Genomic DNA, 23,850 nt, shown 5'->3' with positions numbered 1-23,850 from the left:
GGCCCGGCGCGCTCTGCGGCCCACGTGGTGCGGCGGCGCGTTGGCGGGGCGCCCGGCCTTGCGCCCCCGCCCATTGTGTGCTGGCCCCCGGGCTTCACCGCAGCCGGCGGCTGTCCCCCGCCCCGCCCAGCCCGTGCGCGCAGGCCAGGCCCTCCCTTCGGGAAGCTGGGGTGGCTTGCTCCGCGCGCTCAGACGCCCTCTCCGCGGGCTGGTCCGGGACCCTGCGCCCGGCCGGCTGGACTGCCTGCTGTCGCTTAGCCTTTTCGTACTCCAGACCTGGCAGCCCCCCCCCGCCCCCCCCTCGGAGGCCTGCCCCACTTGGCCCTACTCCGACACCCTCTTCTCGGCCAAGGGGTCGCCCGTCCACACCAAAGTAAGGGCCACCTCCTCCAGGGAGGATCCCGCCCCCCCGTCCCGAGCTGGGCACTGGCTGAGAATGCACTGGAACGAAGGGCCCTGAAGGGGTGAGATTGGGGGTCAGGATCCGAGCGTGCGAGGCGATGGGAGTGCAGCTAGGAATCCTGACTTCTGGGGTCTGTCTACTCGGGGCTTCGGTATTGGCGGAGGGCAGGGGTGTTGAGATTAGAGTGTAGGTTGCTGAACTAGCAAGAGTCGGCGCATCTCGCTTTTGCAGAGGTCATTGCGCCGGGAAAGAATTCAACCCGGACTTGAATTTCATCTAGCTCAAGCAAAGCTTGGATATGTAATGAGAATTAATGACAGTGGTAGTTTCTCAGACACAATTTAAAAGAACCTCAGAATTTTTGCAATGTATGCCCAGTACTTTTATATTTAAGCAATTTTTGCTACTTTATCCCAGTGCTGAGATTGACAGAGCAGCTATGAAGTCATTTTCTGTTTTCGTCTCTTCTTATTTACAAGTGATAAAACCACTCTACTATGGGATAGACCCCAAGTAACTTGGGCTCCACCTCTTACTAGCTGTGTAACTTCGAGCAAGTTACTTAACCTCTTTAGTGTCTCAATTTTATCATCTGTAAAAGGGGAGGATATCACCTATCTCTTTAATGTTGTAAAGATTAGATGAAGAAATGTTGGTAAAATTCTTGGTTCACAATAATCTGTTTTGAGCACCTGTCTCCTATGTGTCTAGCATCATTATGGCTAATTTGGTTTCTTCTCTCCTTGCCCATTTTGAACTTGGACCCTCCCTCCACCTCTCTGCCCCATAACTCCATCACTCTAAAAACATAAGTGCCCTTGACTAAATGAAAACCTTATTGTTTATTCTTATTTATTTTCTTCCAGCTTTTTGAGACCTTAATATTTATTCTTGAATGGCCTTACATTTTTTATTACAAAGGCTCCCAGTCCAAAGTCGCTTCAAGGTGAGATCCTGGGGGACAGGAACCCGTATTAAGAGTCATCTGTCATATCCCACAAGGCCCTACATGAGGGAGAAGGGTGTAATTTATCATTAATGAAGTAAAAAGAGGGAAGACTTCCAGAAAGGCCGATGGCTGGGGCTCTTCCAGTATGAGGACCATCCATGGATCATCCCTGATTCCAGACTTGATCCTCCTTACTCTACCCAGCCAGCATCCAGGGCCAGTCTTGGGCCATGCTCCGACTAGCAAAAACCCTTTCCCTTCTTTTGGGTTCTCCTGCACAAAGCCTGCCTTCCACCCAGGATCCAGAGATTGAAACCAATCCTAGAAAGTTCCATGCCCTTGGCGAACGCCTCCCTGGCAAAGTTAGATGCCCAGCCTCTCCTGAGGTTGCCCTCATGAGCTTTGATCCTGATTTGCTCCCTAACTCCTTCAACAGAGTGCATATCCCAGTCTTTACCAGTCCCCGTGGGTCCTGGGGGTGGAAGTCCCCCGAAGGCCCAACAGTTTCTCTGGGAACCTTTAATGTGGTGGGGCCTGTGCATTGCATTTCAAACTGCTTGTGTTTAATCCTGGCCAAGCCACTTACTACTAGCTGTGTGACCTCAAGTGAATTGTGTCAACTGTCAGGTCTCTGTAAAACAGGAATAATAGTCGTTGCGATAGTTTGCAGCATTCAGCTATTTTTTTGTAACTTTTTTTTAATAACGTTTTAAATTTATTTTTGAGAGACAGAGCACAAGTGGGGAAGGGGCAGAAAAAGAGGGAGACACAGAATCCGAAGCAGGCTCCAGGCTCTGAGCTGCCAGCACAGAGCCTGACGCGGGGCTTGCACCCTCGAACTGCAAATCATGACCTGAGCAAAAGTCAGATGCTCAAGCGACTGAGCCACCTGGGCACCCCAGTACTCAGCTATTTTTAAGTTCTGAAATGTTGGTGTTTTGTTGGTGTGATATGGTTAACCTATGTAGGATGATCTGAATATGAGTAATTTTTAGGTTGAGATTAAGGTCAGTGATTTAAATAGTCAATTTCTGTGAAAAGGCATACCGATACTCTACAAATCTGTACAGTCCGCTCCTGTGTCAATCTCAGTGAGCATCTGTGTTGAGCTACTGCAAAGCTTCTGTTACAAGCATGTTACTGTAGGTCAGAGACTTTCCATACAAATGAATAGGAGTATGAGAAAAATTGAAATTGACTCATGGAATTCTCCCATCTATATATGATGAAAGTAAAGAAGAAAACAGAGTACTGAATATGCTTTGTTTATAACCAAAACTGTAGCTCGCTAGCACTAAAAACATGCAGACTTTCCCTGTCTCTCTACCCCTTTCTTGCTCCTACTCTGTGCTCTGTCTCTCTCTCTCTAAAATAAATAAACATTAAAAAAATTAAATGGGTGGCTGGGTGGCTCAGCCTGTTAAGTATCTGACTTCAGCTTGGGTCATGATCTCCCGGTTCTGAGAGTTTGAGCCCCGCATCAGGCTCTGTGCTGACAGCTCAGAGCCTGGAACCTGCTTCAGATTCTGTGTCTCCCTCTCCCCTGCTTGTGCTCGCTGTCTGTCTGTCTGTCTGTCTGTCTGTCTGTCTGTCTCTCTCTCTCTCAAAAATAAATAAACATTAAAAAAGGGGGGGCACCTGGGTGGCTTGGTCGATTGAGCGTCCGACTTCGGCTCAGGTCATGATCTCACGATCCGGGAGTTTGAGCTCCGCGTCGGGCTCTGTGCTGACAGCTCAGAGCCTAGAGCCTGCTTCGGATTCTGTGTCTCCCTCTCTCTCTGGCTTTCCCCTGCTCGCACTCTGTGCTGTGTCTTTCTCTAAAATAAACAAACATTTTAAAAAATGTACAAAATAATAAAAATGTGCAGACTTTGCAAAATATCCCAAAAAACTGTTCAGAAAGATCTCAGATACATTAGAGAAGAGGTGGGAATGTTTGGGTAAGAAGGATGCTTCACCTCTGTCTCCTTGGTCTGGTCTGTTTGCCATGGAGCAGTCGTGGTGTTTTCCTCAAAAACCAAAATCAAGGCATGCCGTGGTCTCTGCTCAGACCCTCCGTCCTCCAGAGTAGGAACCAGAGCCTTTCACTGTGGCCTACTCACCTTCCGGCCCCTCCCTGCCTCTCCCATGGGTCTCAGCCCAGCCAAGGTGGCTGCGTGGCTCTGTATGTCTGATGCCCCAGCCTTCGGGCCTTTCCACCCGCTGTCCCCCTGATACCCACAGGACGCCCACCTTCGCCTCCTTTAGGCTTCTGCTCAGAGAAGCCCTCCCTAACAGCTCTATTTGAAATAGCAGCAGCCCCCCTTCCCCGCCCCCCCACTTTTTTCCCCCTCTGGCTCTTCTCTCACCTGAGTTATTATCTTACTGTTTTCTTATTGAAGGTCTGCCTATCCTGAGAGCACAAAGGGAGTTTGTTTTGCTTGCTGATAAAGTCTTTTTTTTTTTAAGTTTATTTATTTATTTTGAGAAATACTGCACAAGTGGGGGAGGGGCAGAGAGACGGGGAGAGAGAACCCCAAGCAGGCCTCACACTGTCAGCGCAGAACCTGACACGGGGCTCTATCTCATGACTGCGAGATCATGACCTGATCGGAAATCAAGAGTTGGACGCTCAACCAACTGAGCCACCGGGGTGCCCCTTCAGGCTGTAAATTTTGCCCTAAGTATTCCTGTAGGCATATCCTCTCTGTTTTATCGTATGGTGTTTTCGTATCTTCTTTGACCAGTCAATACTTAGAAAGGTATTTTCAAGTTTGGAATGCATGGGGATTTGCTTATGTTCCGTCTTGCTGATTTCCCACTGTATTCTATTGTGGTCAGAGAATATGCTATGCACGATAGTGATTTTTGGTATTTATTAAGACTTGTTTGTTGACTTAGCATGTGGTCTTTTTTTTGAAAATAGTCCGTGTGTATTCTCTGTCTCATATGGAGTTTTATGAGGGTAGTTTATTTTTATTTATTTATTTATTTTTAGATTTTTTATTTTTCTAAGTCATCTCTACACCAGACCCACAACCCCAAGATCAAGAGTCACACACTCTTCTGACAGAACCAGCCAGGCGCCCCTGTGAGGGTGGTTTAAATCTTCCATGTCCACACTAATTCTTCCCTGCTTGCTCTAGCTCTCAACTGGTGGGAGAGGTATTTTAATGTATTTCACCGTGATTGTGGATTTGTCAACGTGTGTTTGTAATTCTGTGAATGTTTGCCTTTTGTATTTGGAGACTGTTATTATGTGCCTACAGGTTTAAATTCTTTTGTCTTGGTTAACTGATCCTTTTGAACATTATGTAGTGAGCCTCTGTGCCTACCAGTGTTTTGTTTTCTTCTGTTTGCGCCTTAAAGTCTGCTTGAATTGGTCCGTAGTCATCTTCTTTTGCCTCACGTTTTAATTAATTAATTTATTTATTTGAGAGAGAGAGAGAGAGAGAGAGAAACTGGGCAGGGGAGAGAGAGGGGCAGAGGGAGAGAAGAATCTTAAGTAGGCTCTATACTCAGTATGGAGCCTGACACAAGCCTCAATCCCATGACCCTGGGATTATGACCTGAGCCAAAATCAAGAGCTGGCCGCTTAACCGACCGAGCCACCCAGGCACCTTGCCTCACATGTTTTTCCCTCATCTCCTGACATTTAGTCTTTTTGAATCTTTATGTTTTTAGGTGAGCCTCTTGTAAATAACATGGTCAAATATTATGAATAGTGTATAATCATATAACCCTTTAATTGGCAACTTAGTCTATTTTCATTTATTGTGATTACAGACGTATTTGAATTATTTATGTCATCACATGGAAATTGGTTAGTATCTTTTATTCCTTCCCCCAACATTTCTTATAATAATAATTCTATTTCAAAATTTTAGAAGTTGTCGATTTCTGGCATGCATCTTTGATTCAACAAAGCCAAAAATTAGTCCCAAACGAAACAAGGACCTTGGAACCCTTCTTATTTTTTTTATTTTTTAAAGTTAGCTCTGTGCCCAGTGTGGTGCTCAAACTCACAACCCTGAGATCAAGAGTCACATGCTCTACTTCCTGAACCAGCCGGGCGCCCCTCTGCCATCAGTCTTATTATGGTCAGATAATCAGCCCTCGTAGTGCCACTGGTAGCTTTAAACTTCTTTTTTCCTTTTTGCTTTTGTTATGCATGTTCACCGTGATGGTTTTGAAATGAAGACTTACTCTTTTTTTTTTTAATGCTTATTATTATTATTATTATTATTTTTTTTTTTTTGAGAGAGAGAGACAGAGACAGAGCACAAGCAGGGGAGGGGCAGAAAGAGAGGGAGACACAGAATCCGAAACAGGCTCCAGGCTCTAAGCTATCAGCACAGAGCCCGACGTGGGGCTCGAACCCACAAACTGTGAGATCGTGACTTGAGCCGCTCAGGTGAAATCATGACGCTCAACTGACTGAGCCACCCAGGTGCCCCGAAGACTTACCCTTTCTAAACACGGGTAGGGTTTATGCTTCTTGGGTCTTTAAACTTGTATCTTTTGTCAGTTCTGAAAATTGAGCAATCATTCTGTCTTTAAATATTGTCCTTTCCCCATTCTTTCTCTCTCTTTATTGGATCCTACTAGACCTATGTTGACGTTTGTTATTCTCTCTTCTATGCCTTCTAACTTCTCCTTTGTATTTCCTCTCATTTTGGTTTTCTGTGCATTCTGGGCATAGAGAATCTGTTCCTCAGACATGTCTCCCAGCTTACTCGTTTTGATTTCAGCTACTTTAACCTGTTATACAGCTCATTTCCTTTTTAAAATTTTGTTTCATGGAGCGCATGTTTCATTTTTAGAAGTTCTACTTGAGGGGCGCCTGGGTGGCTCAGTCCGTTGAGCGTCCGACTTCGGTCCAGGTCATGATCTCACGGTTTGTGGGTTCGAGCCCCGCGTCGGGCTCTGTGCTGACAGCTCAGAGCCTAGAGCCTGCTTTGAATTCTGTGTCTCGCTCTCTCTCTGCCCCTTCCTACTCATACTCTGTCTCTCTCTGTCTCCCAAAAATAAACATTGCAAAAAAAATTTTTTTTAAATAATAAAAGTTCTACTTGATTCTTCTACACACCTGCCTCCCCACCATGAATGATGTCTTATTCTTTAGAGTTCTGATTCCGAGCATTTTTCCCTTCAATCATTTGTTAAATCATTTTAATTGAATTATAACATACATCTGGAGAAATGTACTAATCATAGATGCATACCTCACCAAATTTCCAAAAGTGAACCAAGCCTTGGAACCAGCACTAGGGTCAGAACTCAGAACATTCTAGAATCCACTGAAGTCTCCCTCGTGCTCACACCCAGTCTCTCCTTCCCTCCAAAGGCCGACACTTTTTATATTCATTTTTTTTTTCCTACAGGGAAAAACGCAATCGTAGTCAGCCACTGCCACAAACTATGCAGTCAAGTTTCCCACATTTGGGGAAATCACAGAGGTCAGCACGTCCAGAGTGCAATGGATAAGCCTAACCCTGGGAAAACGACCTTCGTGATCATGGTATCTCCCCTGCCAGGTAAGTATATATATTCTCTCTCTCTCTTTTTTTTTTTAATTTAATCTCTACACCCAACGTGGGGCTCGAGCTCACGACCCTGAGATCAAGAGTTACATGCTCTTTTGCCTGAGCCAGCCAGCCTATATTCGTTTTTAAAACTCATTTGATGCTTTCAGATCGTTGTCACCTTCTGCTTATTGTGCTCTCTGAGTTTCAATCCGAATTGCGCCCCACCCCGCCCGCCCCGCCCCGAGATTTTGACATTTCTCACCGTAAGCTTATCCTCACAGTGGCTGGTTCTTAATTATCCTTTCCTCCAGTAGAATCCATCACAGCCTGGGTAAAATGGAGTATGGCTTCAGAGCTTTTCCCCTTGGCTTATTCCCCAGGAGTATCACCAGACCAGGCTCGGTATTTATGTCAGCGTTTGGCTTGAGAGTTTCTGGACTGTCCCAGCCCGGTAAACCACGTGATGCTGGGCTGGGAGTTTGGGATTCTCTGGCTGAAACAGACAAGCTTGCTTGTCACCCACCTCCCTGTAGATGGACACATTTTCTCAGGTTCCCCCTTTCACTTTTCAGAGTTCTCAGGTCCACCTCTAGCCCTGGGTGTGCCCCAAGGATGGCTCCTGTCCCCACAAGGGCGCTGAGCATGAGCCCCTGCTGCTCACCCTTTCTTTACCCAGGGACAGAAGCCGGGTGAGCTCATTAGCTGTCATCTGCGGGGGACAGTGCCCTCTTGTTTCTGGCATCTGACGACTTCTCTTTCTTCTGTGCGAACTCAGCCATGCATTTGAGATCATTTCTGCTCTATATCATTGACCATTTTCAGGTGTTTGTGAGGAGAGAAATTTCAGATTATTATAGTATGCAAAATCAGAAACACTTGAAGAGGTCAGTGAGCTGTTGAGCACTTGAAAGGTAGCTAGTGCGGCTGTGTGGAACAGATTTTTAATTTTCATTTAATTTTATGTTTTTATTTTTTGAATTAAAAACAAATTTACATCCAAGTTAGTTAGCATGTAGTGCAATAATGATTTCGGGAGTAGATTCCAGTGATTCATCCCCTATGTGTAACGCCCAGTGCTCATCCCAACAAGTGTCCTCCCTAATGGCCCTTGCGCGTTCAGCCCATCTCCCGACCCCAAACCCTTGCAGCGACCCTCAGTTTGTTCTCCATATTTAAGAGTCTCTTAGGTTTTGTCCCCTCCCTGTTTTTACATTATTTTTGCTTCCCTTCCCTTATGCTCATCTGTTTTGTATCTTAAACCCCACAAATGTATGAAGTCATAGGATATTTGTCTTTCTCTGACTAATTTCGCTTAGCATAATACCCTCCAGTTCTATCCACATAGTTGCAAATGGCAAGATTTCATTCTTTTTGATCCCTGAGTAATACTCCATCGTATATATAGACCACATCTTTATCCATTCATCCATCGATGGAAATTTGGGCTCTTTCCATACTTTGGCTATTGTCGATAGCACTGCTATAAACATTGGGGTGCATGTGCCCCTTCAAAAAAGCACACCTGTATCTCAATTGCTCGGTCATAGGGTAGTTCTATTTTTAATTTTTTGAGGAACCTCCACACTGTTTTCCAGAGTGGCTGCACCAGTTGGCATTCCCACCAGCAGTGCGAAGGGGTTCCTCTTTCTCTGCATTCTTGCCAGCATCTGTCATTGTCTGAGTGGTTAATTTTAGCCATTCTGACTGGTGTGCGGTAGTTTATTATGTTTTTTACGTATTTGAGAGAGAGAGAGGGAGTGTGGGAGGGGCATAGAGAGAGGGAGAGAGAATCCTAAGTAGGCTCCAGGTTGACAGCACAGAGCCCACTTGGGGCTCGGTCCCATGAACTGTGATATCATGACCTGAGCTGAAATCAAGGCTCGGATGCTCAACTGACCGAGACACCCAGACGCCCCTAATTTTCATTTAATTTTAATTAATTGGCACTGAAATTTAAATAGCCACAGGTAGCTTGTGACTCCCACATTGGACAGTCTGGCCTTAGAAAGGAAGGATGAACTCATTAAAGCCCCATGAGCTTGGCAGGCTCGGGTCAGACTCACCCCAGGGTGTGGACCACGGGCATTCCACAGCCCCGTCCACGGCTCTGAGCACCTTGATGGAGGTCAAGTGGGAAGCTTGTGGGTTGGCCTAGATTCCATTCTGTGGATGTGGACCCACAAGTGCTGGATGAATGGGCCAGTCTGCCTGGAGGACAGGCCCTAGGGGGTGCCCCGGGGTTCTGTATTAGGCCCCACCTATTTATCTGTTGAGGGCGTGGCACAGAGTTGAGAAGGATTAGGAACACCTTGAGTGACAGTCACGACCAGGACCCTTGTGGTCTCTTCTGCCCCTTAAAACCATGGCTTGCTGTCTTCGCCCCCGACCCCTATTCTGTCCTCAGCCCTTTCCTGACCCTCAGACTCTCCCTGGAGGGCCCCTCCCCTGGCAGGACTGCCCACCCCGGGGCCTCCGTTACAGCCTCACACATCTGGTGATTCCCCCGACGCCCAGCTTCTATACTCCCCACTCTTGACGTGCTTACTCTTCTGATACAAAAGTGTACATACATATGTGTCCACGTTCACATAGAGAAAACGTTTATGAAAGTAAACTTTATGTGCACAGTGGGCAAGATTCAAAATCCATCCATGAGTATACAGTGAGGTTTGTCTCCCCCACGCCCTGGATTCCAAGCCACCAAATTCCCCTTCCCCAGGGCAACGGCTGTCCTTCAACACTGGGAACACCTTTCCTCAAGAGCCTTAGGGATTTCTGTGTGACCTGCCAAACAGCAAGTGCCTGGAGGGCAGGGCTAATCTTGTCCGTTCTCTGCAGGCTCTGTGGGCACAGGAAGGCTGTGATGCTTGGGTCAACCACAGCCATCTGAGGGCGAGGCTCCTGAGTAGTAACAGGGAGTATAATGGAGCCTTAGTGGGGATCTGTGAACCTCCGGCAGCATTGTGGGCCACAGTGCTACCTTGAAACTCCCCCCAGTAGCTTCCCAGGGGCACCAGGCTGGACACAGAGCTCATTCCTGGGACTGCTTCAGATTCTGTGTCTCCCTCTCTCTTTGCACCCCTCCCCCCCGCACTCTGTCTCTCTCAAAAATAAATAAACGTTAAAAAAATTAAAATGTTTTTATTTTGGAGAGAGAGAGAGAGAGAGAGAGAGCCCACGCAGGGGAGGGTCCAAGAGAGGGAGACAGAGAATCTCAAGCAGGCTCCATGCTGTCAGCGCAGAGCCTGACGCGGGGCTCCAACTCACGCTGCGATCATGACCTGAGCCAAAATCAAGAGTCAGACACTAAACCAACTCGGCCACCCAGGCGCCCCTCTAAATTTGTTTTTCTAGCAACGAGCTGAGACCAGAGGGAAGGGAGGGTTTGAAGGGTGCTGAGGGATGGGGTCCTGAAGGGTACAAGATGAGGGTTGAGTCCATCTTGGGGGGTAAAGAGGATCAGAGAGCTCGAAAAAAATAGGGAGAGGGACAAGATTATGGGAAGGAGCAAGTCAGGCAAGTGGTGACGGAAGAGGTTGAGCTGGAACCCCTCCCTGGGAGACCTCAGGGGCGTTTGGTGGGGGAGACACTGAACTTCCTGAGTCCCCGAGGCCTGGGATCTGATTGACTATTTGTATTGTAAAATCCAGGGAGCTTGGCGACCCTGGGGCCACAGGCATCATCACCACACTTGGTTGGAGGTTGGTTGGAGGTTGGTTGGAGGTCACCATCGGGTGCTGACCAGCCCCAGCCTGTCCCGGACACTGAGTGCTCCTACACTGCCAGGCACTCCCAAGTCCTTGCTTACCTCTGTGCCTTTGCATGTGCCGTTCCCTCTTCCCAGAATGTCCTTCCCTCTCGGTCCCCACTGCTCCCACATGCCCACCAGACAACCACCCACTCCTTTTCTATGCTCACTGTGAATGCCGCCGCCTCCAGGGAGCCTCTCACAGCACGGATTCCTCAGCACAGTCTATTGGCGTGTCTGCCTTCCCCCACTGTGCCATGGGTCCTCCAGTCCCAGGGCCACGTGGGGTTCGCTTCTACCCCGTCCACCTACCTCCTGCAGGCAAATGGGTATGCAGCTCATGCTTGCTGAATAAATGAATTTTTTTTTAAAGCTAGTAGCATTACTTCTAGGTAAGTGAGACTTGGCTTTAAACTGTGCTGGTGTGGGGGCGCCTGGGTGGCTCAGTCGGTTGGATGTCCGACTTCTGCTCAGGTCATGATCCTCACGGTCTGTGAGTTCGAGCCCCGTGTCGGGTTCTGTGCTGACAGCTCGGAGCCTGGAGCCTGCTTCCGATTCTGTGTCTCCTTCTCTCTCTGACCCTCCCCTGTTCGCGCTCTGTCTCTCCTTCAAAAATAAATAAACATTAAAACAAAGTTTTTAAATAAAAATAAAAATAGACTGTGCTGATGTGGAATTTGTACTCGCCTGTGAAAGTTGTTCTGAGACGCGGTGAGCTCCGCACCCCCGGAAGCAAATGTCACCCACCTTTAAAGGCAACGTAACAGACATCCACTGGTGTTACCCTGTCAGAATCGCGGTGTCTCTTGCACTGTCCCATTTGCCACTGTAAGCGAGAAAGGACACAGGATCCAGGCTTGGACAAGCATGGTACCCAGCCTCCTGGGGACAGCAATCAATCCAGGCGGCTTGCACGTGACCCAGCAGGTCAATCAGTACCCTTCCTCGCCATTGATGCCTGAATGCAGGGAGGCAAAGCTTCCCTTCCTGGGGTTGCTAAGCTGGAGCTCCTTTGTGAGCCACTGAATTTGATTTTTGTTTTGCCTTATTTTTCTTAAGCCAGTTTGAGTTGGTTTCCATCGCTGGAAACCACATAAGTTTGACTCAATAAAGGCCAAGTCAAGTAAAGTGCATGCTTCTGACTGGTCGGGGTTGGGGGGGGGTGCGTATCAGCTCTGAGCAGTATAGTTTTAGAGGTAGAGAAATAAAATGCCACCCGTTCCCAGTGCGCTGAGAAGTCTGGAGACCACGTCCTGTGTGTAAAATGAGGAAGACCTGGGGATTTTTAGCCAGGAGAAGGGAAAACTCTGGAGGCTGCAGAGAGGCATGCTGGGAGGACTGGGTTGGGCAATAGCTGAAAGGTACAAGACAAGGAGTGACTGGACAGTGACAAAAGCTGTCTGAAAATAGAGGCACTGCTGTGTGAGGTAGTGAGATCCCTATCACTGGTGGTATTCCAACAGAGACAGAGAAGGAACCAAGAGTACTGATGAGGCAGTTTTTACCTTGGTTATAACAACGGTCCACAATAGGGAAGTACACTCTTCCCAGCTGGGGGAAAACGGGGATGCTTTTTTTCCTTCTTTTTTTTTTTTTTCTTCAGTCACTCAATGACTTAGGGAGTGCAGTTGACATATAGTGCATCTTATTCTTTTTTTTTTTTTTTTAATTATTTAAAGTTTATTTATTTTGAGAGAGGCAGAGAGAATCCCAAGCAGCCTCCCGATATGGAGCTCGAACTCACAAACCATGAGATCATGACCTGAGCCAAAACCAAGAGTCAGATGCTTAACTGACTGAGCCACCCAGGCGTCCCTAGGGAATTTGATTCTTTGGACTGGCTCAAATACTAAGGGAGACTCTATTGAGAACCACTGGGAGAAAAGATTAGATTAGCAGAGTAGTTTTAGATTGTATTTTAGTGATGGAACAAACCTTCTACAGAACCCTAAGACACAGCAATTCCACCTCTAGTATTTTTTTTTTTTAATGTTTGCTTAGTTTTGAGCGAGAGAAAGAGAGAGAGTGTGCAAGGGAGGGACAGAGAGAATCCCAAGCAGGCTCTGCGCTGTCAGCACAGAGCCCAACGTGGGGCTCAAACTCATGAACTGTGAGATCATGACCTGAGCCAGAATCAAAGGTCTGACGCTTAACCGACTGAGCCCCCAGACCCCCCCCCACCTCTAATATTTAACATTCAGATACATTCATTAGGGTTCATCATGGGGCGCCTGGGTGGCTCAGTCGGTTAAGCGTCTGACTTCAGCTCAGGTCATGATCTCGCGGTCTGTGGGTTCGAGCCCCGCATCGGGCTCTGTGCTGACAGCTCAGAGCCTGGAGCCTGTTTCAGATTCTGTGTCTCCCTCTTCCTCTGACCCTCCCTGTTCATGTTCTCTCTCTCTCTGTCTCAAAAATAAATAAATGTTAAAAAAATAAAAAATAAGAAAATAATAAATTAGGGTTCATCCACACGCTGGTGTACTGTGCAGCCCTAAAATCGAATGGGGGATCCACCCTGAGCTAAGATTAATCAGAAATGCTTAATAGACTTTTGTTCATCGAAACACCTATACAAAGATCTTCCTTGACTTACTACAGGATTACCTCCTGATCAACCCATTGTATGTTTTCCACTTAAAGTGGAAAACGCATGTAATATATCTAACCTACATCGTAGCTTAGCCTAGCAGACTTTAAACGTGACCAGAACACTTACATTCGCCCATACTTGGACAAAAATCATCTAACACAAAGCCTGTTTTATAATAACGCATTGACTCCTGTGACATCCTGAATGCTGTTCAGACAGTGAGAAGCAGAATGCCTCCCTGGACACAGGAGGGTTGACTGTACATCGGTCATTCACCCTCATGATTGTGTGGCTGATGGGAAGCTGCCACCTCCCAGTGTCACGAGAGAGGACCATCCTACACATCGCTAGACCGGGAAAAGATCCAAATTCTAAATTCCAAGTACCGCATCTACTGAATGCACACTGCTCTCACACCATCATAAAATTGAAAAACCCCAAGTCGGGCCTGTCTGTAGAACGTTCAAGGCAGCACTGTTAGTTATAATGAAGCCTTGGAACCTGCCCGGATGCCCATCCACAGTAGAACGGATAAATAAATGGTCGCGTATTCATTCAATGGAGTAGCTCACAGAAGAGAGGAGGAATCAGTTGCAACTGTACAACATGGGTGAATTTCACAGACGTAACAGAGGGGAAAAGAAACTAGACACAGAAGACAAAATACCCTGAGCCCTGTCTATAGAAGTACAAAAGCAGGCAAAACTGTAATGTTAGAGGTCAGGATGGTAGTTACATGGAGGGCAGCACAATGCTTTTCCCTTATGATATGAACATGTATATGTATGTATGTATATTTTACTTAAAAACAGTTGCAGAAATGGGATGAGAAAAGCATCTCATCTATGGGAATGATGTCATCTCTGAGATTATGGGATGGAAAGAAGCAAGGGACCAGAGGAGTGTGTGTCCATGAAAAAGTGTGTGCTGGGGGGTACCTGGGCATCTTAGTTGAGCATCTGACTCTTGGTTTTGGCTCAGGTCATGATCTCCTGGTTCATGAGTTCAAGCCCCCCATGGGGCTCTGTGCTGACAGGGTGGAGCCTGCTAGGGATTCTCTTTCTCTCTCTCTCTCTCTCTCTCTCTCTCTCTGCCCCTCCCATGCTCTCTCTCTCTCTCTCAAAATAAATAAACATTAAAAAAAAGGGGGGCCACCTCAGTGGCTCAGTCAGTTAAGCATCTGACTCTTGACTTCAGCTCAGGTCATGATCTCAAGGTTCGTGGGTTTGAGCCCCGCATTGGGCTCTGTGCTGACAGAGTGGAGCCTGCTTGGGATTCTCCCTCTCTCTCTGCCCCTCCCCTGGTCTCTAAATAAGTAAACAAACAAACTAAGAAAAAATTTTTTAAATTAAGTCAGGTTGAGAAGGATTGGTGGCGGCCATGTTTCAGAGCAACAGAGAATAAAGAGACCCAACAGGAAGTAGCCATAGGGTACTTGGTTACTAATGTGGCCAACACAACACAACAGCTGTAAAATACTCTTCTGAGATTATTGAGGAAACTTAACTGTGAACTAGGTATGAGATCATACTGGGAGTGATTGTTCATTTTCTTGAGTCTGATAATGGGATTGTGGTTTTGGAGAGGACGCGGTTTTAGGTGATGCACGTTGAAGTATTCAATGTGTTCAGGAAGTGAAATGTTACGATGCTTGGGAATCAGTTTTGAAAGGTTTCAGCAAATCCGGCCAACCAGCCGTATACACACGTGGGCAAATGTTAACAATCTTTGAATATAGATGGTGGGCATAAGGGGCTCATGAACCCATTATTTCAACTTTTCTTAATATTTGAAGTTTATCGTAATAAAACGTTTGGGGGAAGTCTCAAAGATGGCCCACTGGGGCACAGTTTTATACTCCTTGGACTCACTTTGTGTACAGCCGTTTGTGAACTAAGGAGAACCAAAAGCCCAGCTGAAGTGCAGAAAGGCCCTGGGAAGGCAGGGGTGCTCGGGATTTCTGGGGTCCGTGTAGGTTTGCAGAGCACTGGGGTGAGGCTGGAGAGGCGGCCTGAGTGGCATGAGGAAGGGCCTTGAGTGCCAGGTTAAGGAAGCTGATTTTGTCTAGGACTTGAGCAAGCCACCAAATGGCGTGAACAATGCTGGCATATCAGCTGGGAGCAGTGAGGGTGGTGATGAACTGGAAAGAGGAGCCTTAGCGTCAAGTGCCGAGGGGCAGGGCAGCCTGGTGGGGGTCTCTGATCATCAGGGGAGACGGGAGTCCCCTCTGAAGGGAACAGCTGCCCCCTGGAAACAGAAGAGAACTTCTCAAGAGCATCCATGGGCGCCTGGGTGGCTCAGTCAGTTGAGTGACCGACTTCGGGTCAGGTCATGATCTCGCGGTTTGTGAGTTCGAGCCCCGCATCGGGCCCTGGGCTGACAGCTCGGAGCCTGGAGCTGCTTCGGATTCTGTGTCTCCCTCTCTCTCTGCCCCTCCCCCGCTCATGCTCGCTCACTCGCTCTCTCTCAAAAATAAATAAGCATTTTAAAAAATTTAAAGAAGAGCATCCAAAATCCTTTCTTTGCATGAGAAATCTGGTTTAGAGCGTTGACCCATTTAAAAACAGAAGCAAAACAGAACACTGTCGGAAGCAGACAAAGCAAGACTGAGGCCCTGATCGGGTTCAGGGGCCACCATCCTCGGGTGAGTGGGGAGGTGTGACAACCCAGAGGGCGGTGGGGAGGCCTGACTGTAGAGGTGCCCAGGGGCGGACTCCATCCAGGAGACTTGGTGACTAACCAGATTCAGAAGGGGGAGGGCGGAGTCCAAAGCGCCTCCCAGGTATCCAGCGTGGGCAGCTGGTGAGTGAGGAAGACCCTCTGGAGGCAGAATCACAGAAGGAGGGCAGGATGCTGGGGAAGGGGAGTCCGTGTCTGGGCTGGAGACTTGCACACAGGGAGCTGAGGTCCCCGGGGTGGACAGCTCTGTTGGAGGAGGAGCCCTCCAGGGAGAGTCTGAGAGTCTGGGGACAGATGGGGGAGGCAGGAGGGGCAGAAGAGACCACAGGGGTCCTGGTCGTGACTGTCACTCAAGGAGTTCCTAATCCTTCTCAGCTCTGTGCCACGCCCTCAACAGATAAATAGGTGGGGCCTAATACAGAACCCCGGGGCACCCCCTAGGGCCTGTCCTCCAGGCAGACTGGCCCATTTTCATCCAGCACTTGTGGGTCCACATCCACAAAATGGAATCTAGGCCAACCCACAAGCTTCCCACTTGACCTCCATCAAGGTGCTCAGAGCCGTGGACGGGGCTGTGGAATGCCCGTGGTCCACACCCTGGGGTGAGTCTGCCCAGGCTATGGGGCCAGAGGGAGCAACTCCTTCCTGTTTTAGGGGAAGAGAAAATGACTTTTTATTGAGCAATTACAAGTCAGGGAGGAGCAGAGAGAGAGGGAGAGAGAATCCCAAGCAGGCTCCGTACTGTCAGGGCAGTGCAGAGCCCGATGTGGGGCTTGAACTCGTGAACTGTGAGATCATGACCTGAGCTGAAGTTGGATGCTTAATCGACTGAGCCACCCAGGCGCCCTTGTGGTGTTTTTAGATTACACAGGAATGATCCCCACCTCCACCCCGTTTCTGGCCCCAGCTCCACTCGGATTTTGCCATACTCCCTAGCAAGCTGTATCAGAATTTTGGCAGGACAAGAGGGGCTATGAAAGCTTGTTCTGAAAAACTGCTCCATATGTCTCTGATTTGGCAGGCTAAGATAACTGGAAAACCCTGCTCGTGAAATTCTCTGAAATGTTCCATAAAATTTTAAAATTTTATTTTAGATGCACAGCTGAGCCCCCATGGAAGAGAAATCCCAGGAGTCTAGGAACAAAGAGGGGACTAAATAGGGTAGATGACAGCCAGTGAGTTTGATGAGGGAGCATAACCGCAGGCTGAGAGCAAAGTACAAGCTACCCCCCCCCCCCCCCCCCCCCTTTCAAGGTGGTTCATGTAGGATATTCCTTGGACACTCCCTGGCTACCCCAAAACAGGAAAGGACAAAAAACAAATGGTTAAACTGATAAGAGTCTCCACCAGTTTACAAGAAAAAGGCAATCCCATCAATAGCCTAAAGTCCAGGAACTCCCTACTTATTGTCTTAAGAGGGAACGAAAACCTTAGCTGACAATAGCTAAGCCTGCAGTAATCTGTGAGTCTTTAGCCTATGAAAATCTCTTTGGAAACTTCCCTTTTGACTTTACCCTCCCCAGCCCCGTAGTATATAAGGAGCCCTTCTTCACAACCCAGTGCAGCTCTTTCTGCCCACAGGCCCTGTACCATGCTTTAATTTTTTCATTTTATTTTACTAATATATTTTTGAGAAAAAGAGAAAGACAGAGTGCAAGCTGGGGAGGGGTAGAGAGAGAGGGAGACACAGAATCCGAAACAGGCTCCAGGCTCTGAGCTGTCAGCACAGATCCCAACGTGGGGCTCGACCTCACGAACCGTGAGATCATGACCTGAGCCGAAGTCGGACGCTTAACCAACTGAGCCACCCAGGCGCCCCCCAGCTCCGTGCTTTAATAAAGTCACCTTTTTGCACCAAAGACGTCTTCAAGAGTTCTTTCTTGGCCGGCAGCTCCGAACCCCGCCATCACCCCAAAACCTCATCCAGTTGATAATGTGTCTTCCCTTAGGTATCAGTGAAGGTTGGTAGCCAGGAATGACAGGAGATGAGGCCCTGGATTAGGGTTGCCAGAAAAAAATAATATAGGATGCCCATTTATGTATGTATATATGTATGTATGTGTGTATGTATGTATATGAACAGACAGATATATGCATTTGTTTATATACATAAACAAATTTTTTGGCTAAATATGGCAGCCTGGACCCACCTAAAATGGAAGTTTTACCCAAGAGTCCTGTAAAGTTGACCCTTGAAAAGCCACTGTCCATTAAAGGGCCAACTAGAGGTAATGTGTCTACCGGAGGGTGATAAGCAAATTTGTCTGCCTCAGCCTGAGAATTCAAAGCCCCTGACCTAGTTTCACACTTGCGTGGGATTCCAGATCACTCCACAGGAATGGCTCAGTAATTTCTTACTCAGTAATTTCTTGCAAGCCAAGAAATCAACGGAAACAAAGATGCTCCTGAAGAAGAAGAAGAAAAAAGTGAGAATGGGGGTAGGGAGGAGCCCTAAAGGTATGCCCCCAGACTATAAGCGGTTCTTAAAACAAAAAGCAAACATAAATGATGAGTTTACAGTTAAGAAATGTCAGAGCCCTTGAGGAGATACATATTCCACAAGTAAGACTCAAAGGAGGCATCTTGGTGGCTCAGTTGGTTGAGTGTCTGACTCTTGATTTCGACTCAGGTGATGAGCTCCCAGTTCATAAGCTGAGTCCGGCAACGGGCTCTGTGCTGACAACGCAGAGCCTGCTTGGGATTCTCTCTCTCCTTCTCTTTCCTGCCCCTGCTCTCCCCACCCCCCAAAATAAATAAATAAAAACTTAAAAAATAAGACTCAAAGGCACAGCAATTAGGATAACTGGAGCACTCCATCTTGAGATTATACAATAAAATGAAAGGGAGCATAAAATTCAATATATTGATTATGATTAAAGATGTAAAATAAGAAATCCAAACTATAAGAAAATAAACACCCTAAAACTCCGTGGAGGGGTGTCTGGCTGGCTCAGTTGATGGGCACATGACTCTTGGTCTCTGGGTTGTGAGCTCTAGACCCACGTTGGGTATAGAGATTGCTTAAAAATAAAATCTTTATTAAGAAAAATCCTTTGTATATGACAAAGAACCAAGTAGAATTTCTAAAAATGAAAAATGTAGTCATTAAAACAAAGATCATAATAAAGCCCTCAAAACATGGATTGAACAGCAGACTGAACACCGTAGAAGAGAGGATCAGAGAACTGTAATACGAGATTTCAACAAGTACAGAGAGCTGAAATGATGAAAGAAATATGAAAAAGAAGTTAGGAGGGGCGCCTGGGTGGCTCAGTCAGTTAAGCGTCCGACTTCGGCTCAGGTCATGATTTCACGGTTCATGGGGTTGAGCCCCACATTGGGCTCTGTGCTGATAGCTGGGAGCCTGGAGCCTGCTTTGGATTCTGTGTCTCCCTCTCTCTCTGACCCTCCCCCATTCATGCTCTGTCTCTCTCTGACTCAAGACTAAATAAACATTAAAAAAAATTTTTTTTAATTAAAAAGAAAAAGAAGTTAGAAGACACAGACAATAGAACCAGAATATTCAACATCTATCTAATAGAGTTTCCAGAAAGAGTATAGTTCAGAGAGATGAGGTAGAGGTAATAGCTCAAGATAGAATGGCTAAGGGTTTGCTGGAATTGTTGAGCCATGATTCTCAAGAAATGAGGACCACTGTGAATCCTAAACAATGAAAAATAGGTCCATGTAGATTCCCACAGTAATAAAATTCAGAAAAAGGTATAAAAAAGCATTTTGTCTCTCCCAGATCCTTTCAGGAAGAATTGCTAATGATGTACTTCAGGAAGAAGAAACTTGTACTCATACAAAGGAGTGAGGAATGAGGGCAAGTGACGGAAGCAAGATCTTGGCAAAGGTCTTGGCTCAAAAAAGCAATGGTAAGAAGAGGTAAAATTATCAAAAACAACCATTTCAGTACTCTGGAAGTTAACCAAAGGCAGACAGCAAATTGAAAGGCAATTCAACAAAACACTTGAGAGCCTCAGTAATAACAATGGCGTCTGTGACATTTTATTACCAGGTGACTCCCGTTTCCCTTCCCCCACCCCCAAAGGCCAGGACATGGTAGCCATGAGAATTGGCCGCCTTACTGCTGCTGGAGGGGCTGACCTGATTTTGGAGCTCTGCAAAAAAAAAATTCATAATTGAGAGGTGATGTTGAAAATAATATCAATTAGTGGCAAAGCACTGGGGGAAGGCCAGTGTCATGGCCACCTAAGGCTTCAATGCCATTTGGGACAAGCAAGCGACCAGCCAAAATTTTAAGAAGATCTGGGGCACAAGATAGCCATGGGGGACTTTGGGAAGCACCAGCGTATTCCTGGGGATCTAGAAGCACACACACACTAAGAGCTGCGTGTACATGTAGGAGAGGACTCAACCCTGGATCCCTGGCTGACCATGAGGGCCTATGAGGCAGAAAGTAAAATCCAAGTCAGACTTGTAGCCTGCCTGACTTTTGTGTTCCCCAGCCCACACTCTAAGGTCCGGTTGGCAAAGGGCAGAAAGAAGGCGCTCCTTCAAGGTATTTAAGGAAAACTTCTGACCAACTAATGACTGGCCACTAAGCTGTGCTGAGCCAGGAGTGACCCCTAGGAAGGCTGGTTTAAAACAAAAATAAGAACCAAAACAAGCAAGCAAACTGAACAGAGGCTTCGGTTGTCCCACACTGCGGGGAAGGCAAAACATACAGAACTAGTCCAGGCAAGTCACCAAATGACCAACCAGACCACAATAATGACGAAATCTACAATCAGCACCTCTGGGAGCTCAGAAGCCTGAAATACATTATCTAAAATGTCCCATCTTCGACAGAAAATTACAAGACAGATCTCATTTAATCCTCCCCACAGAGGAGTTTCTAGCTCACATTCGGGGAAAACAAGGCTCAGAGAGATAAAGTCACTTGCTCTAGATCATACAGCAAATACACGGCAGAGCTGACACACTAACTCTGTGTGAGTGATGTGCAGAGAAACAGGAGAATAGCCCAAACACAGGGAGAAAAGCAGTAACTAGGAACGTGAGTTGGAGGGGGGCCCAGATGCTGGACTTAGTACTGACAAAGCAATGACAAATATGTTCAAAGAACTAAAGGAACACATAAAGGATGAAAGGAAAGTATGATAGTCACTCATCAAGTAGAAAATATCAAAAGAGAGATACTGATTTTGGATGTTCTGTTGAGAACAGCAGTGAGAAAAAATTTCTGTTGTTTTAAGCCATCGAGTTTTTGGCCATTTGTTACAGCAGCCACCAGAAGCTAATACAGACAGACACTAAATGTAAAAACCGTATGCTGTGGCTATTGGGAGTGCGTTAAAAATACATAGCCATAGGAGGTAAGATGGTGAGCTCGCAGTGAGCGTATGTCAGGGATGAAAATAGGTACGCCTGGAAGCAGATTTTAAAAACAGTTTCTCCAGGTCGTCTTCTTTCACACCACCGGATAAGCATCTTGAGTCACCATGGTACTAGTGGCAGCAAAACGGGTGATATCAGACAGAACTATCCGGAAACATTCTATTTCCAATTCAAAACGGAGCTTTATATTGTATTTGTCATAAATCTACGTATTTGCCTCTTCCAGACGACTATGATTGCAAAGTAGAGCTTGCTTTGACATCTGATGGCAGGACGACACTATGCCCTTCTGTGGACGTTCCGTATGAACAAACAAAACCTATCCCACGGCCAGATCCTGTGCATAATAATGAAGAAACACATGATCAAGTGCTGAAAACCAGACTAGAGGAAAAAAATGAACCCTTTGAGCAAGGGCCTATGATAGAACAACTTAGCAAAATGTTCTTTACTACTAAGCACCGTTGGTATCCTCGTGGACAGTATCATAGACGTCGTAGGAAGCTGGATCCTCCCAAAGACAGATGATATTGAGGTTTTCAGGAATCAAAGAGATATTATCTTGTGTCTTATTTGCCATTTGAGAAAATGCAATTGAGTATATTCACTGTTAGATAGCAAAACAATAATAAAATGTCTTTTTATATATTAAAAAATATATATAACCATAAATATATGTATTTGAGAATAAGATATATATTTTTTTCTTAATGTTTATTTATTTTGAGAGAGAGAGTGTGTGCATGTGCAGGGCAGGGGCAGAGAGAGAGAGAGACAGAGAGAGACAGGGGGGGGCGAGAATCCCAAGCAGCGTCCTTGCTGCCAGTGCAGAGCCCGATGTGGGGCTCAAACCCACGAACCATGAGACCATGACCTGAACCAAAATCAAGATTTGGACACTTAACCAGCTGAGCCACCAGGCGCCCCGAGAATAAGATATATTTAAATAAGAAACAGTGAACTAATAACCTCAGAGACTTAGTAAAAGAAAACCAGAGTGAATACAGAGAAAATAGAAGGGCAGAAATTAAAGAAGCACCAAACAGATAAGCAGTAAGGGAGATATGTCAAAGCAAACAAACAAACAAACAAACAAACAAACACCTGTGGCAAAATTACCAGAAAAATACGAGGCACAAGTTAACACCTTTAGAAATGATAAAGGGGACAGAGAGCAGAGATTTAAACTATCCGTCCTTTTCTAACAATAATTAGAAATCTTAGGGGTGCCTGGGTGGCTCAGTTGGTTAGCATCTGACCTTGGCTTAGGTCATAATCTCACGGGTCATGGGTTCGAGCCCTGCATTGAGCTCTGGGCTGACAGCTCAGAGCCTGGAGCCTGCTTCAGAGTCTGTGTGTCTCTCTCTGCCCCTCCCTCACTCCCACTCTGTCTCTGTCTCTGTCTCTGTCTCTCAAAATAAATAAAACATAAAAAAAAAAGAAATCTTAGGCCAAAATGGTGAGTTTCCTAGAAAAATGCAAATTAGGGGCGCATGGATGGCTCAGTTGGTTAAGCATTAGCCTCTTGGATTCAGCTCAGGTGATGATCTCATGGTTCATGAGTTTGAGCCCCTCGTCTGGCTCTGCGCTGACAGTGTGGAGCCTGCTCAGGAGTCACTCTCCCTCTTTCTCTGTCCCTCCCCTGCTGAAGCCCTCTTTCTCTCTCTTTCAAAATAAGTAAACTTTAAAAACACATTAAAAATGCAAATCATCAAAAGGGACTCAAGGTGACATGGAAAATCATCAAAGAAATTGGTATTTTATTAAAAAAAATTGTAGGGGCCCCTGACTGGCTCAGTCAGTGGAGCACGTGACTCTTGATCTCGGTGTTGCGAGTTTGCGCCCCATGTTGGGTGTAGGGATTACTTAAATAAATTTTCAAAAAATCAAAATAATTTTTAAGGGGCTTTATTGAGATAATTCACATATGATATAATTCACCCATTTAATGTATGTCATCCAATGATTTTTAATATGTTAACAGGTTGTACAGCCATTAGCAGGATCTAATTTTAGATCGTTTTCATGCCCTCCCATCGAAAAAATTCCTTACCCGTTAGCATTCTCCCTCCCTCTTGTGCCTCCCTCCCTCCTTTCTTTGTCTAATCTGCACATTTCATGTAATTGGAGTCACGTAACATATGGCCTTTTGTGACTGTGTTCTCTCAGTATGTTCTCGAGGCGAGTACATGTTGTAGCGAACGTGAGTACTTTATTCCTTTTCATCGTCGAATAATATTCCACTTGTCTGGGTATACCCCCTGTTTATCTCTTCACCGGTTGATGGATATTGGGGTTATTTCCACTTTGGGGCTATTATGAATAATACTGCTGTGAACATTGGTGTCCAAGATTTTGTGTAGACATCTTTTCAGTTCACTCTGAGAAACTGCCAGCTCTTTTCCAAGCTGGCTGTACCATGTAACCTTCCAACCAGCAGCGTATGAAGGGTCCGTTTTTCTCTACAACCTCCCCAGTGCTTCTTAGTGCCTGTCCTTTAAATGATAGTCATCCTAGCATGGGTACGAAGTGGTATTCCATCGCGGTTTTTGGTTTAAGTTTACTCATTTATTTTTAGTCATCTCTACACCCAACATGGGGCTTGAACTC

General features: G+C 46.4%; 1 non-coding gene and 1 pseudogene across 1 annotated transcript; one reads left to right on the top strand and one right to left on the bottom strand.

Annotated features, from left to right (window-relative positions):
• Positions 1–28: 28 nt before the first annotated feature.
• Positions 29–21,933, top strand: LOC121017745 (39S ribosomal protein L42, mitochondrial-like; annotated as a pseudogene).
• Positions 6,713–6,876, bottom strand: LOC121017863 (U1 spliceosomal RNA). Its single transcript, XR_005784932.1, has one exon. It is a non-coding gene; the product is annotated as a U1 spliceosomal RNA (small nuclear RNA).
• Positions 21,934–23,850: the final 1,917 nt, after the last annotated feature.

Source organism: Herpailurus yagouaroundi, unplaced genomic scaffold, assembly GCF_014898765.1.
Source record: "Herpailurus yagouaroundi ecotype Mexico unplaced genomic scaffold, PumYag 216, whole genome shotgun sequence".
NCBI classification, from domain to species: Eukaryota; Metazoa; Chordata; class Mammalia; order Carnivora; family Felidae; genus Herpailurus; species Herpailurus yagouaroundi.
The sequence above is the reverse complement of the archived record's forward strand: the minus strand, read 5'-3'. Positions and strand labels throughout refer to the sequence as shown.